Here is a 14,884-nt window from a genome sequence, read left to right on the forward strand (position 1 = left end):
TTTTGGTTTTGGGATTTCAAAGTTCCTGAGAGCGCCTACTTTTCTTGGGTTCGATGGTTGGATGGTTGACAGCTGGATTTGCTTAAAGACTGCGAGATTCACTTAATAACTGTAGAGATTTGCTTAACAACCATGGCAAAAAGATTTTAAAATGGGCAAGATTCACTTAACAACTGCCTTGCTTAGCCATAGAAGTTGTCGAGCTCATTTGTGGTTGTAAATTGAGGACTACCTATAATAGGTGTTATTCTGTAACCTTGAGTAAACATACTTGCAGAATTCAGATGGAAGGCTCCTGGTATTAACAGATATGGTGGAGCTACTCCATTTCCCCTTCTTGATGGATTATTTTCAAGAAAGGAGAAAAAGCCGTGATATTAAAAAAATAGGAATGTTATTGCAGAATCCCCACATAATTCTACCATAGAAACTAGCACAGCCAATTAATTATTGTAGCCTCATCAAGTGACTTCTCTATTCAGAGACTATACTTCTTTCCAAGAATCACAGGGACCAAGATTTTATTTCTTAATTTTTTGTTGACAAAATTCAAGGGTCAGGTGGGACAGTGACATGATCAAAGGAATAGGGCAGGACTTTTTATTTTTATTTCATTTGGGGAGAATTTGGGACTTTTAAAAGAAAGGGTGAATGCATAGGTAAAGCTGCTGAAGCTTAATAGTTTTATAACGTTCTCTGGTTTTGTTAAGAAAATGAAAAAACAAGATTTGAATGTGGACTGCTTGTATTGCAATGAGTGTAGTGACTGAAGGGGAGCTTTATAAGTCTTTATAAGTCTGGTGCTGATTGTATTTTGTTGTTGTTTGGCTTGGGTATTATTGATGAACAACCAATGGGATGACTGAAATGGAGGAGCAATACTACTTCCCAAAGAATGTTGAATCACCAAAGGGAAGTATTTCCTCAAGTAAATACAGATAGCATTAATTTACTTTCATATAGGAAAAAGCACTAAACCCAGACCACCGCTCTGTCATGAAAAATGCCTCTTGTATGGCTAAGTCTTAACCGGAAAAAAAAAATGAATGGCATAAACGTGTCTTTAGCAGGCTCTGGATCATTGATTTACAGTACTATATTGGATCTCTGAGAGGGTACAATGGCTCAGTGGTTAAAGATACTAAACTTGTCAGCTGGAAAACCGACAGCCTGGGTTTGAGATTCGAGTGCCACATGATGGGGTGAGTTCTCCTTCCTTGCCCCAGCTCCTGGTCCCCTAGCAGTTTGAAAGCATACAAATGTGAGTAGATTAATAAGTGCCACTTCAGTGGGAAGGTAAAAGTGTTCTGTGCACCTTTGGAGTATTGACATGACTAGGGAAAAAATCTTCAGAAAATGCTGGCTCCCTTGGCCAAGAAATGAAGACTGAGTATCACTCCATAGAGTCAGGCATATCTGGCCAAGGAAACCTTTAACTTTATAGTATCTCTCTGTTTATCACCACTTTTAAAGCAATGTGAAGCCTAATCTCATTACTGTTGTTTTGGAATAAAATGATTGGCTGACTCTAGAAGATGCTAGAAGTAACAGAATTCTCAGAAGTCCAAGTTTCTTATAATTTGTAGATTATCTCTGTTTATTTAATTCTTCTGACCATCTTAATGAAAATTGTACTAGTAAAATGTGGGGTCTGAAGGCAGTGCTGTTATCAGACACTGTATTCCATTATTGCAAAGTTTGACTTAGCTTGTTAAAACTGATGAAAGTTGATAATCAGCAACTTCTGGAGAGGTTCATGTCTTCTAGTTTTGATGTAGAGGGATGGCCCTGCTTGGAGCTTTAGGCTGTCAATGAAAGAGGTTACGCATTAGTATGCAGTGGCTTTTCGGGGATTTACTAAGGCAGGGGTGGGGAACAATGGCCATTTTATGTCTTGTGGACTTCAACTCACAGAATTCCTGAGCCAGAATGGCTGGTTGAGGAATTCTGAAAGTTGAAGTCACAAGTCATAAAAGGGACATTGTTCCTCATCCCTATTCTAAGGTAAAGATAAAAGTTTCCCCTTTCCAATCATGTCCCACTCTAGGGAAGTGCTTATCTCTGCTTCTTAGCTGAGTGAGACAGCTTTGTCCGAAGAAGCTTCTGTGGTTATGTGGCCAGCATGACTATATGCCGAGATGCACAGAATGCTGTTACTTTCCCACTGAAGTAGTATCTATTTATCTACTTGAATTAGCATGCTTTCAAACTGCTAAGTTGGCAGAAGCTGGGGCAAGAATGGGAGCTCACGCTGTCATGTGGTGCTTGGGTCTTGAACTGCCAACCTTCTGGTCAACAAATCCAGCATCTTAACTGCTAGGCCACAACGTCCCTAAGGATCTTCTATTTTCTCCTGAACCTGAGCATATACTATAGCACAGAACACCCAGTCTGAGGAATGAGAGTCCAACTTTTTCTTTCTTTCTGAAGTATCCCTTTACAGTGGAAGATGACATTTTGTGTTTTGCCAATTCATAGTGTACATTCCACAGTAATCTCCTCATCTAGGATAATGTTGGTAAATTGCAAGCATTTTAACCAGCCAATTTTCTTATTCGGTTTCTACTCAAATGACACCCTAATGTTCAGATAAATACAGATTTATCTGATAACTCCTATAATCTGTCTGATTCTGTGAGGCACATGCAGTCTCCAGTTCCTTTCTTGTGTTCCTTTTGTGTTTTCTGAATTTGTGCCAACTCAAACGCGGTGACAATGTGCCAAATAATGGTGGTGCAACTTTTAAGTTTTGGGAAAGCAGCATGCAAAGCAAGAAGGAAAATATGCATGTTTACCTGGCTTTAATAATTTATTCTATGTATAAAACAGTCATATACACAATTAGAAAACACAGAGATGTGAAAAGGAATAAACAAGATGTTGGCTGTGCACTCACTGATGGTCCCACTATATCCTTTTGCTCTTGATAGTGACAAATGCTGGAAAAAAATGCAGCTCCCTGCTATAAAGGTGCACTCATTGTTTCTTATTAGGCCATCTCATTCTCTTTGTTCAACTGTAAAGCTGAGCTTTTTCAGGCTCTTGATTTTACAATTATAGGGAAATTATGAAAAGTAATTGATTTTTTTTTAGAACTGTTCTCTTTTTTTTTTTCAATTTTTCCACCTTGGCTAGGGTGGCTAGGGTCTCTTTAATGACTGCCTCGGACAATGACCATGTCATGGACATATGACAGGGATGAAAAAGTAAGTTTCCAGTGTCCACTTTTATGTTGCTGTCCCTCTTTCTCAGTCATTGTTCACAATTATAGTCAGTTTGGACTGGTGGTCCTGTGCCTGATCCTTGTTTTTCCTTCTCCCTGGCAAAGCAGAGGGATTGCCTAAACAAACAATCTAATTCTGAGCTGCTCTTCTTCACAGCCCAGCACTTCCCTAAAAAGTCCTAAACTCAAATTAACAAGTTCAACACTGTGACCTCAGTTGATTAGAAGCCTGCACTGCTTGTGGCTGCTGCCTGAAATTGACAAGACCCCAATTAGTTGCACATTAAAGACTTTCTTTTGCCTCCTAAGATGCTCACTGCTCACATATGTGAGCGAGGGCAAACAGCTAGCAGTGCTGCCAGCACACTGCTTTCAATGACATTCCCCACTGTGTATCTGCTTATTCTCTTGTAATCCCTTCCTCTCCAGCTCTCTGGGATCCTATCCTCCTGACGCAGTAAAGCAAAGGAAAGCTGAAGTAAAATTCTAAGCACAGTCACAGTCATGTGATTTTCAACTACAACCACTTCATTTAAACAATCAAGTCTCTGATCCTAATTATGGTTACTAAAGGAATGCCTGTGTGCTTTTCTGTGTTGATATGGATTCACCTTCTTTATTTTTATTTGTTCTTTATTTATCTTGTCTTCTTCTTTTTTGCATTGTATGTTATCTTGTATGTTATATTGCAAGGAGGAAAGGAGTCCCTGTGGATTTTGTTCTGGTAATTGTTGCTGACTGTAGGGGGTGGTGCTCATTTTTGTTTCAAGGCCATGGGTTAGGGTTAGGGTTAGGGAGTGCTGTTTCCTCCCCATCAACATGGTACCTATTTATCTACTTGCATTTGCATGTTTTAGAGCTGCTAAGATGGGCAGGAGTTTGGCAAAGACAGGCACTCAACGCTCGGGTCTCAAACCTAGGCCGTCCATCAGCTTTCCAACTAACAAGCCCAGCGTCTTCACTGCTGAGCCATTGTACCACATATATTATATTATAATATTGTTACATTATAATCTTCCCAAAATTGTTTTGGAGTCCGGTGGTGTTTAAATGAAATAAGTAAAACAAAAAAGTAAAGTAGGAAAAATTAAGTAACATAAAGTCATAGGGAATGGCATCCAGATAATATGACCTCAGAATTACTTGTTTAAAGTCCAGGGACAGACAGGAAGTATGATGAACTTTTGTCTTTCTGTCAACAAATCGGGTGGGTGGGAAGTGCAGGGGCTAATAAGTAGGAATCTTTCAACTGTGCCTCACCTTCCTCAGACCAACGGATGTAACAATGTGCTGAATTATAACGCTGCTGATGAAAGAAAGCTAAGTGTGGAATTTAATTGAGCCCGTGAGGTATCAGAAGGGACTAGAATTATTCTGAACCCATAAGCCTGGTTATGTTTGTCTAATTTCATGACAAATAAGAACTGGGAAACGTAATTTAGGTCAATGTTGCCAGTCCAATTGTCACAAATATGTAATTGTGTCAGAATTTCCAGTTATAAGACAATCCAGAGCTCTTGCTAATACCGTACCACTGCTTTCATTTGTTCAAGGCAGCCCGGAAGTTCCCCATTGCAAGCCTGGTTGAAATAGGAGTATCTGAGGAGCTTCTGGTGGTATTTTGAGCATGTTATGATAGCATTTCGTCAGTAGGTGGCACTGGACTTAATTGTACCCAGCAGAAGTCAGGGTTTTCCTTTTTAATATCCTGTTTTGCCCCGTTTCTTGACTGATGACTGCCTGGGTTTTCACTATTGCTGGTAAAGCACTCCGTTTTTGTTTGGTTTTCTTCGATTACGAAGAAATACCTAAAACAACAGAGTCGAAATCAGGAAGGAAGTTAATTCAGGTGTTTCTGATTGTTTATGGAGAGATTCATTCGTGTAATTGAAGGCATTTATATGCCATTTTAAAAAAAGACATATTTTAAAAACAATGATAGACAGATTTAATATTTAAAAAATGCACTGCAATTTTTTAGCTAAAGCAAGTAAGTATAAACATCATTTTCATAAGGCTGATTTTACCCAAGACAAATTAGCCAAGTGGACTTGCTAAAAAGACACCCCAAGCTTTGTATATTGTACATTTGAACATTGATCTGCAATGTACAAATTTTACACAGTTAAAACCAGAAGCCCTCCAATGCAAGGATTCCAGACTGTGTTGGCATCATCAGATAGCTGAGCTGATTTATTTCTGGCCAAGCTGCATTTCAGCACATTTTCCGGTTTTCCTTTTGAGATGCTGGAAGTCCTTGGTGATATCTGCCCTTGGTGGGAACTCCTAAACTTCCTCTTCCTGGCTTCTCCCCATGCTCCACCAACATCTTGAGAGCTTTTGGCAGATGGTTTGCATTAAGCATTGGCACCGAAGTGATGCATCAGCTCCTTCCACCCATAGTATGGGGGGGTGACTTCTTAAAAAATAAAAATAAAGATGGCATGGTGACAGCCCTGGCCAGATGCTGTAATTTGGGTTCTCCAGTGGGTCATCTGGAAAGGGCAGTGTGATATTTGATATTGCTGCAGTGAGCATAAAGGGAGGCTGCTGGCTTCAAATATTTTCTAGGTTTGGGGGATGAAGTGGGAGTGCCCTCAAACTCATCAGTGTAGCTCATAAGCCACTGTAACTCAGAGCCACTGTTTAGTTTAATCATGTACCATATTATGCAACAGGATACATCATAATGCGTAATAGTGTACCCAAGAAGACCCAGTTTGGAATGACATCATAGGACTCTGTTGAGTGAAGATAAAGGATGACTTTTCTCAAAGGATCGTTCTTCCCTTCTGTCTCCCCTGGAGGACATCAAGTCCCATTGTTACGCCACATATGGCATATCCCAACTCTGCTGCATATTAGAAAAGCTGCATATAGGCAGAACACACATGAACAAGTGCTCTACGGTAGGATGAAGTGAAAGCCCTGCCCTCTTTGAGCTCAACTCAACTCTTAGACTCCAAGAGTGGTTGTGAGCTGTCCGTGGTCTTATTACATAAGATGGGTGACTATGCAAATCTTTTCAGCAATAATGAATATTAATAATCACTATAAAATGCCAGTTAGAGAAGGAGAATTTAATGTTCCCAATTCTCACAAGTTGATGCTTTGTGTTTCTGGGCCGTTTGCAACACAGGGGTATATTTTGTTCTCTTCCTCTTGGGTTTTTCTTAGTGGAAACCCTACCACCTTAATAGCAGGGAGTGCTGTTGCCATTGTGGCAATGGCGTTGACAAGTACAGCACTTGATCTTCTCTCCTAGAAGAGAATGGAAGTCTTTAAATAAGGACAAATAGCAGGACAGCCTCATCATTTTGAGTCATGATTAATGATAGCAACCCTGTGTCTCATCCTTGGCATTCTTCTGGTCAATTTATATTATCCCATGAGACCTAGAAGCTATTTCATAAGAGTCATCACATTGGTGCTCCAGAGCCTCATTGTCCTCCAGATATGTTAACAAAAGTTAGAAACCAGAAACTAGCTTCTATATATTTCATATATCCATATATATTTCATATATAATTTAGGGACTGTTGGAATTCACAACAGCAATGAAAAAAGTGACGTAGGAAAGTTTTTCACATTTACAAATGTTGCACCTTCCCCGTGGCCACATGATCAAAATTCAGATACTGGGCAACTGTCCCATACTTATGACAGGGTCATGTGGTCACCACTGGTGCCCTTTTGACAGATTCACTTAGAAACCATGTTACTAACTCAACTACTGCAGTGATTCACTTAGCAATGGTGGCAAGAAAGGTTGTAAAATGTGGAAAACTCAATGTGCAACAGAAATTTCAGGCTCAATTGTGGTCATACGTTGAGGACCACCTGTACACTATTTTGAGGAGAGTGAAGTTTTGCCCATTAGCCCCTCCCTTCACTGAAGTACCAATCTAAAAATGCCCATATATGGCCAGTGAGGTGAATCACTGTCTTCTACTACCACCCCTAGTCCTGGATAACTTGCCAGGGGGTGGGGTGAGGGTTGAAAAACCTTCCTTGGCTGATAGAAGAAATAGGAAAAATGAGAACAGAAGTGGTAGTTGTGCCTTTGAGAGCACATCAGAAACAGGGATGCAAATGACTGTTCTAATCTGAGCTTAACTTACTTTGGATAGAGACAAAAGACTCCATATTCCCACTCTGAAACCGAAAGTCACTGGCTATGCTCCACTGCCCACTTTGCAATTCCCCCTGCCACCCTTTGGTTCCAAGCATAAGAAAGCAACACCTGCAGCCAAATTTAGCCACTCACCTGGTGGACTGCTGGGAAGTATTTTTCTTTTTTTAAAAAAAATAAAGAACAGTGGCTTTTTCTTTGCAAGTGAAAGTTGTTCCTGCATATTTTTAAAGGGGCGCAAAATACCCTAAACTTTTCATCCAAAACAATCACTGAAATACAATTTCCAAGTTAGATTGTAATCTAAACCCACTTTTTATTGATTGGTTTAATATAGGCATATAAAAGCTGTTAAATAATGTTTAAAATATTTACATTCCACCCATTGATCCATGGTAAATATTTGCTGTAATTTACAAAAGGGTTACATTGAGAAAGTAATACAAGTGTTAAAATATATAACCCATATACCCCGATGGCAATAAATAAAGGAATAAATCCACCAGGAAGTATCACATGCAAAAAGGGAATACTTAAAAAAAAATACATGTGCCTAAACTGTAATAAAGTTTGCACATGTATCCTCTTTAGGGGGACAGTGTACCTATTAGCAAGTAAATCCCATTTAATGAGTTTTGGGTGTGCATTAGACTGCATAGTGGGATGACTGATTAAGCCACTAATTAACACTTTTCATCCCAGTTATGCAAAGGAACCAGGGGAGAAATCCAAATTAAAGCACCTGCAACAGATGATTATCTAGTCTCTGCTTGTACACATTCAGGAATGGGGAGTTGACCATCTAGTTGAAAACTGATGCCATTACCAAATTGTCCTTACTGCTAGAAAGATTGTGTTTTTTAAAAAAAACATTGGACCAAATCTGACTTCCTGTAAAATAAAATTGTAATTCTGTAATTTGCAAATTTAGATGATAGAGAACAAGCTTCAGCCTTCTTTCAAAGGTTTCCTTCAAGATGCTGGAAAAATGCTATTAGGTCTCCTTTCAGTTAAAATTTTCTCAAGGCTAAACGTAGATTTTCCTCACTTCTTTTTCATCATCTTTTGCACATTTCTGATTTTTGTTTTCTCAAAAATGGGTTGCCTAGAACTGGATGCAATATTCTGGACTGGAAAGAGAAATTACCATTGTTTTCATGTACATTGTACTAAACCTGGTTTGATTGAACTATGTTTTTTTAATATTTATTGGGTTGACACATTACTGTAAAGCACACATCACAATTTACAAATTGTACAGAACATAAATGAAAAAAGAAACAAATCAGACTGTGGCTTTGCGTTTATGAGAGCCTGGACACTGAGTCTCATAGCTTAAAGAATTTAAATCTGGGTTGCCACAGATGGAAGCCTATCATTCTAATTATACCAGACTAGAATCGCTTCACGTTTGTTCTTTTCAAGATTTTAATTTTAATCCATTTTAATCCTTATTTGTATAAGCAGTCATGGTTTTAATCATGTTGCTTCGTATCCTGCTACAGCAAATTAAATACAGTATGTACAGTATATGTAAATGACTGAAGAATGCAAGCAAAATAGTTCTAAAAATAGCGGCTATTGAGAGCTGGTTTCTTTTATTGTAATGATATCAAGGATGGTCTCTTTCAGTGCAAATTTGCCATGACCCCCCCAAAAATCTCTTTCCTATCATTTCACCTGACAAAACTTACTTTTGGGGAAGGTAGAGATTATTTTAAATGTGTGACATGATCTTTGTACATATGCATGTCTTTCTCCCATTTAGAATAATGTTAGGGATTACTGCATATTTGGATAAGGGGCAGGCAGAGTCATATGAGCCCCATGGAATGTTGATTATGGCAGCTTAGTATTATGCCAAATGATCAGGAAACAGGAAAAAAAGAATCCCATTTATTTTTCCTCAGCAACAGGATGATTATGTATACACATAGTAAAATGTAAGTTGTAATTTAAGATAGATATGATAGATAGGGAGATAGACTGATAGATCTTGATAATAGAAGATAGACCGATGGATAGATAGAGATAGAGAGATAAATAAATAGATGGAGAGACAGACAGATGACACATAATATTTAAGTAGGAGATAGGCAGCTAAGTAGGTAAATAAACATAAATGGTAGATAAGAGAGAGAGAGATGAAGAGAGAGGCAGATAGATATTTTATTATAGCTATAAAAGAGGGCAAGGACAGCATATAACAAAATTTGCAACCCAATCCAATTTTAGCAGGAAAACGGGAATAAGCAAAGTGTTACAAAACCTGAAGCCAACATAATACAACTATAATGAATGAGAATTATGTATTGTAATATACAAATGAAATTAAAAAATACTGTAAAATCAATTTTCTGGTTAGGACACCTGTTGAAATAAAACTTTGGGCTATCCCTGTTTTTCCTTGTTATTTTCTTATAAAAAAAGTGTGGGGATTATGTGGAATTCCAGGGCCTTCTTGGCAATAAATATGAGGCTGGAGTTTTGCTTTAAAACAATTTTAAACAATCAGTTAAACATTTTTTAAAAAAATAGACTGGGACAAGAGCCTTGTTTCTGAGCTCTATCATCACCAGGTGAGTTTCATGCTTTGTACTAGGCAATAACAAGAGTTGACTTGGTTTTGGCTTACTGTGTTATATAAACCCTATGATGATATGCAAATCATGTTACATAGAACTGCATGTTGCAACCAACTACAATTATAATAAGGCATAGTTTTGTAGACTAAGGACCTTCTCAGTAGTGGCACTCCAATTTGATACATCTTTTCTTTAGAGCAGCGGTCCCCAACCTTTTTGGCTCTATGGACCAGTAGCAGGGAAGAAGGGGATGGTTTCGTGCACATAACCTAATCCTTACATGCGCAAATAAAGCTTTGTGCAGTCGCCAGCTTCTCAGTGAGTCACAGTTGGGGACCCCTGCTTTAGAGGTTATAGTGACACCAACATTTGCTATTTTTTGGAACCAGGTGAAAGCGGGACAGTTGAAGCATTCTTTTAAAATCACAATTAGAAGTGTGTCTTTTATTAGAATTTAAAAGCAGTGATCACGTATTACAGCCTGAATATAATTGGAATGCCTTATCAGGAAGAGTAAAAAATTAATACACATAGAATACTCTATGTAAGCATAGAAATATAGTTGTTGCCTTATACACACATTTAATAAGACCTGCTCAGTTCTTGGATGTACAATAGGAAGCATAGTTGCATGTAGCTTTACATTTTTTTTCATTCCAAATAGAAATGCAAATTTAAAAAAAATTATGTAATAACATCCTGAAGAAGCTCTACTGATTCACAAAGCTTTTGTGTTAGAGGTGTTTCCCACACTTCCGGTCCAATTTATTTAGCTGTTTTTGTCCAAAATAACAAATTAAAAACCATGATGAGTATAAGTAAATTTACAGCATCTCCCTAATTATAACTCTGATTATTTTTCCAAGCAACTGTAAAGGGAAGTAAGTACAATCACAGAAAGAGTGTTAGCGAATTAAAAGCTGCTTGAAATGATCATCTTTTAAAACATACTACTTTCAGAAGTGTAGCTCTTATGTAACCATTACAATGCTTAAGATATTAAATGGCCACAATAACCCTAGGAGGCTACAGGGTCTACCTTGAAATCGCCTACGACTGAACTCACACTTGTCCTGATGTTGTATCCCTAGGCATGTTGGTTCTCTCTACAGAAAATCATTCATGCATAATCATTATTATTATGAAATTTATTTGCCGCCTATCTCGCAATGGGCTACTCTAGGCAACTCACAACCATAAAGAAGAAATAAAAAGGAAGTTTAAACAAAGTAAAAGTAAAATAATAGAACAATAAAACAAACAAGAGAAAAAAAACACGAGGAAAATATAACAATATGACTAGTGAAAAGAGTGATCGTGTGGAGAACAGAGAGACTCTGTGTGTGTGTGTGTGTGTGTGTGTGTGTGTGTGTGTGGTGTGGTCTATCTAGCAACCACCTCCAGAGTCACATTCCCCCATTGGGTTCCCAGGCCAATTTACAGAGCAGTGGTGGGATTCAAACTTTTTTACTACTGGTTCTGTTAGTGTGGCTTGATGGGTGTGGCATGGCTTGGTGGGTGTGGCTTGGTGGGCATGGCAGGGGAAGGATACTGTAAAATCTCCATTCCCACTTCACTCCAGGGGAAGGTTACTGCAAAATCCCCATTCCCTCCACATTCCTGGGGGAAGGTTACTACAAAACCCCATTCCCTCCCCACCCCACTAACCTGCTTTCCAGCTCCATTCTTCTATGCAGGGCAATAAAAGAAGACCTAGCTGATCAGCTGGGACTCAGGTGGCAGAGAATAGATGGGGGCAGGGCCATTCAGAGGTGGGATTTGCCGGTTCTCCGAACTACTCAAAATTTCCACTACCGGTTCTCCAGAACTGGTCAGAACTTGCTGAATACCACCTCTGTTACAGAGCCATATACCATAAATGCATATTGTGGATTATTTGGTATTGTTTGAGTGAATAATATGAATTCTGTTAATGTGCTTTGTAAATCATGATGGATATGCAAAGATATTACTGGGCCCAACATTATCTGGGCTTTAAAGGGTAGGTTAGGGGTGCACTGCACAGTGCAAAAAGTAGCAAGTAGGATCAGAGCAAAATGTGATTTGATGTAATGTTACAATTCAACCAAAGTTAAACATAGTAATGCATTTATAAGCAAAACTCCATAGTAATGCATTTTATAATCTCTCTCTTTTGTCACATTAAAATTACACAGGTTCCATGCTGATGTGACAACACAAGGTGTTAGTTCTTGGAAGTCCGTCTCTGCAGTCCACCTCAAGTATGATAGTAGTAGCCTGTTGAAATCCATTCTTCAGAAATAATGGCAGAATAAACCCCTGTAAAGAAGACACATAAGCCATAGAAATCACTGCTGTCATTGTCACAAACCGGTAAGTGCAGCATGGAAGTGGAGAAGCATGGTCTTGCCAGCTTCAAGTAAATATCTTGGGAGGTGAAGCTATTCTTCCAGGCATTTGCAATAGTGTTCCATTATATGGGGAGTGTCACTATTTCTTTTAAAGCAAAAACTAGTCTGGGCAACTCCAAAATAGAAGGACAGAGAAAGAAGAGCTAATCCTGATGGAATGAGTCACTTTTGGCTGTGGGATTGGCAGAAAGAGGTGGTGGGGATGAGAAGTTCAACTGCCACAAAGCAGTAAGACTTTGCGGCTTGGTGCATGACAGTTTAAGTGATGTATAATTAAAAGAATGGGGAAAAAAAATAACAAATTGCTTGATTCAGTGCTTGGCAGCCATTGTGCCCTCCTCATGGAGAGAGGAAAGAAAGAGAAAGAAAGAAAGAAAGAAAGAAAGAAAGAAAGAAAGAAAGAAAGAAAGAAAGAAAGAAAGAAAGGAAGAAAGGAAGGAAGGAAGGAAGGAAGGAAGGAAGGAAGAAAGAAAGAAAAAAGAAAGAAAGAAAGAAAGAAAGAAAGAAAGAAAGAAAGAAAGAAAGAAAGAAAGAAAGAAAGAAAGAAAGAAAGAAAGAAAGAAAGAAAGAAATGTTCCACCTGGTGGTAGTAGGTCTGCATCTTTTTCAATGTTGGTTTTATAGTGCATTAATAAAGCAAACAGAAAAAAAGTGTGGTCATACCCAGTAACACAAGCATCAGCCTGGGTGAACTGCATATCATAATTTTCTTGGTTGTGATTGGCTCTTCTACATGATTAGAATAGTATAGAATAGAATAACTGCTCTCCCTTTCTCACTTCAGGCTGTATCAATTGCAGGCTTGCTCATATATAAATCTGAAAATGTACAAAATTTCCACCAATAATTTATCAGTATTTTTCTCCTTTTCCCCACCAGAAATACCTCATTGTGTCATTCTGTTTCAACAGCAGCATAGCCAGAGGAAATAGGGTCTAGGATAACTCTCCACAGCCAACTTGGCGTGGCCAACACGCTGCCACCCGTTCGTCTCAGGACAAATCACCATGGCCAACTCCCCATGGGACAACTCGCCACAAATAAGAGTTACATTAATATTGAAGAAATGGTGGAATAGAATAATTAAAGAAAGGATGCAAAAGGAGGGACAAAATGAAATGTGAATGACAAAAATTAAAATAATGTTTTAATTATTTTAAATAATTAAATTGAATTGTTGAATTGACCTGCAGCGAGTTGGCTGTGTTGAGTTGGCTGTGGCAAGTTGGCTGTGACAAGTTGTCCCATTATGGAGGAAATAGTTTATCAAGATAAGAAGAGGGACATGTAGCCCTGCAGTTCAATGTAGGCCTCCAAAGTCTCCAATAGTCAGTGATGAGATCAGCAATATCAGGTCTGTCATGTGTTCCCTCGGCTGATCTTGACAAATTGAGAAGCCCTTAAGTATACATTCTACATTCTATATGGATGCTAATATTGCTGAGAAAGAGGCTTATAGTTGTTGGCCAACCAGAAAAAAAATACTGGCATCTTCTGCCTTGAAGAATACTTGTTGTGCAAAACCAAACAGAAGAAGTTTTCTATTGCATAAAAATAAGAAGGTACACTTGCCAATGTCCAAAAGTAAAACCATTGCTAAAAGAATAAAGGAAGTGCAAGGAAATAAATTGGCATGTCATAAAACCTACTTCTCCTTGGACAGCAAGAGTACAAATATAGAGAATATCCAGCTGTTCTTTAGCACACTATTCTCCTGACTGGGCAAGTCTGGACTACTTTGCTTAACATTTGATGGATCAAATTGTTTGCATCCACTTTGAGAGCCTCTCCATAGTAGGGTGCAGTAGCAGAACCCAGCCCTCACTGTGTTGATGTAATGTCCTGTCAACATAATGATAAGGTGTCCCTTCTCTTATTACTACTTTGTAGATTTTCCACATGGCCAACCAACCGTATTGTCCACATGGTTGGGTGGATAAATATTTTGATGCTATTGATTGATTGATGGGGAACCAATGGCCTCATAGGAGATATGAAAGAGGGGCTGGGAAGATCAAAGAAGAATGGAAAAGGTCATACTGGGTTAGCTGGACAAATATTTTAAACTGGGGTACAAGATAGTTCCAGACTTTCATACAACAGAGACTCACAATATAACCTAAAGACAGAAAATTAAAAAGAAGCATTTATCATGAAGGAAGGCAAATGCACGTGTCCCAGGATAATGTTGCAGGATCCAATCTGGCTTGGTGATCAAGCTTTCAGACTTGTGCTGGAACCCATCCTCAGGGAGCCTAGAGAGCAGTGGTGGGCTTCAAAAATTTCAACAATGGGTTCTCTGCCTGATTGCTGGGTGAGTGTGGACATGGTGGGCGTGGCCTAGTCAGTCTCCTGCACCATGGCGGCAGCGGGGGGCGTTTTCACCTTCCCGGGGCTCCGGAGGCTTTCCTTGAGCCTCTGGGAGGGCAAAAACAGCTTCCCCTGAGCTCTGGAGGCCCTCCTGAGTTTCTGGCCTTCTGGAACATGAGCCTCCACATGGGTTCTGCACTTACCTTGCATCCAAAACAGGCTGCGTGGAGACATGGGAGGG

The 14,884-nt window shown here is 39.0% G+C and overlaps 1 long non-coding RNA gene across 1 annotated transcript in view; it reads left to right on the forward strand.

Moving 5' to 3' along the window:
- The window catches only part of LOC148127227 (uncharacterized), a 51,302-nt gene that overhangs the window by 8,985 nt on the left and 27,433 nt on the right, over positions 1-14,884 (forward strand). The window contains exon 2 of the long non-coding RNA XR_015741471.1: positions 12,118-12,295. This is a non-coding gene — a long non-coding RNA (uncharacterized LOC148127227). The remainder of the gene's footprint in view (positions 1-12,117; positions 12,296-14,884) is intronic.

Source organism: Pseudonaja textilis, chromosome 2 (assembly GCF_049901715.1).
Source record: "Pseudonaja textilis isolate UNSWEBS1 chromosome 2, rPseTex1.2, whole genome shotgun sequence".
NCBI lineage: Eukaryota > Metazoa > Chordata > Lepidosauria > Squamata > Elapidae > Pseudonaja > Pseudonaja textilis.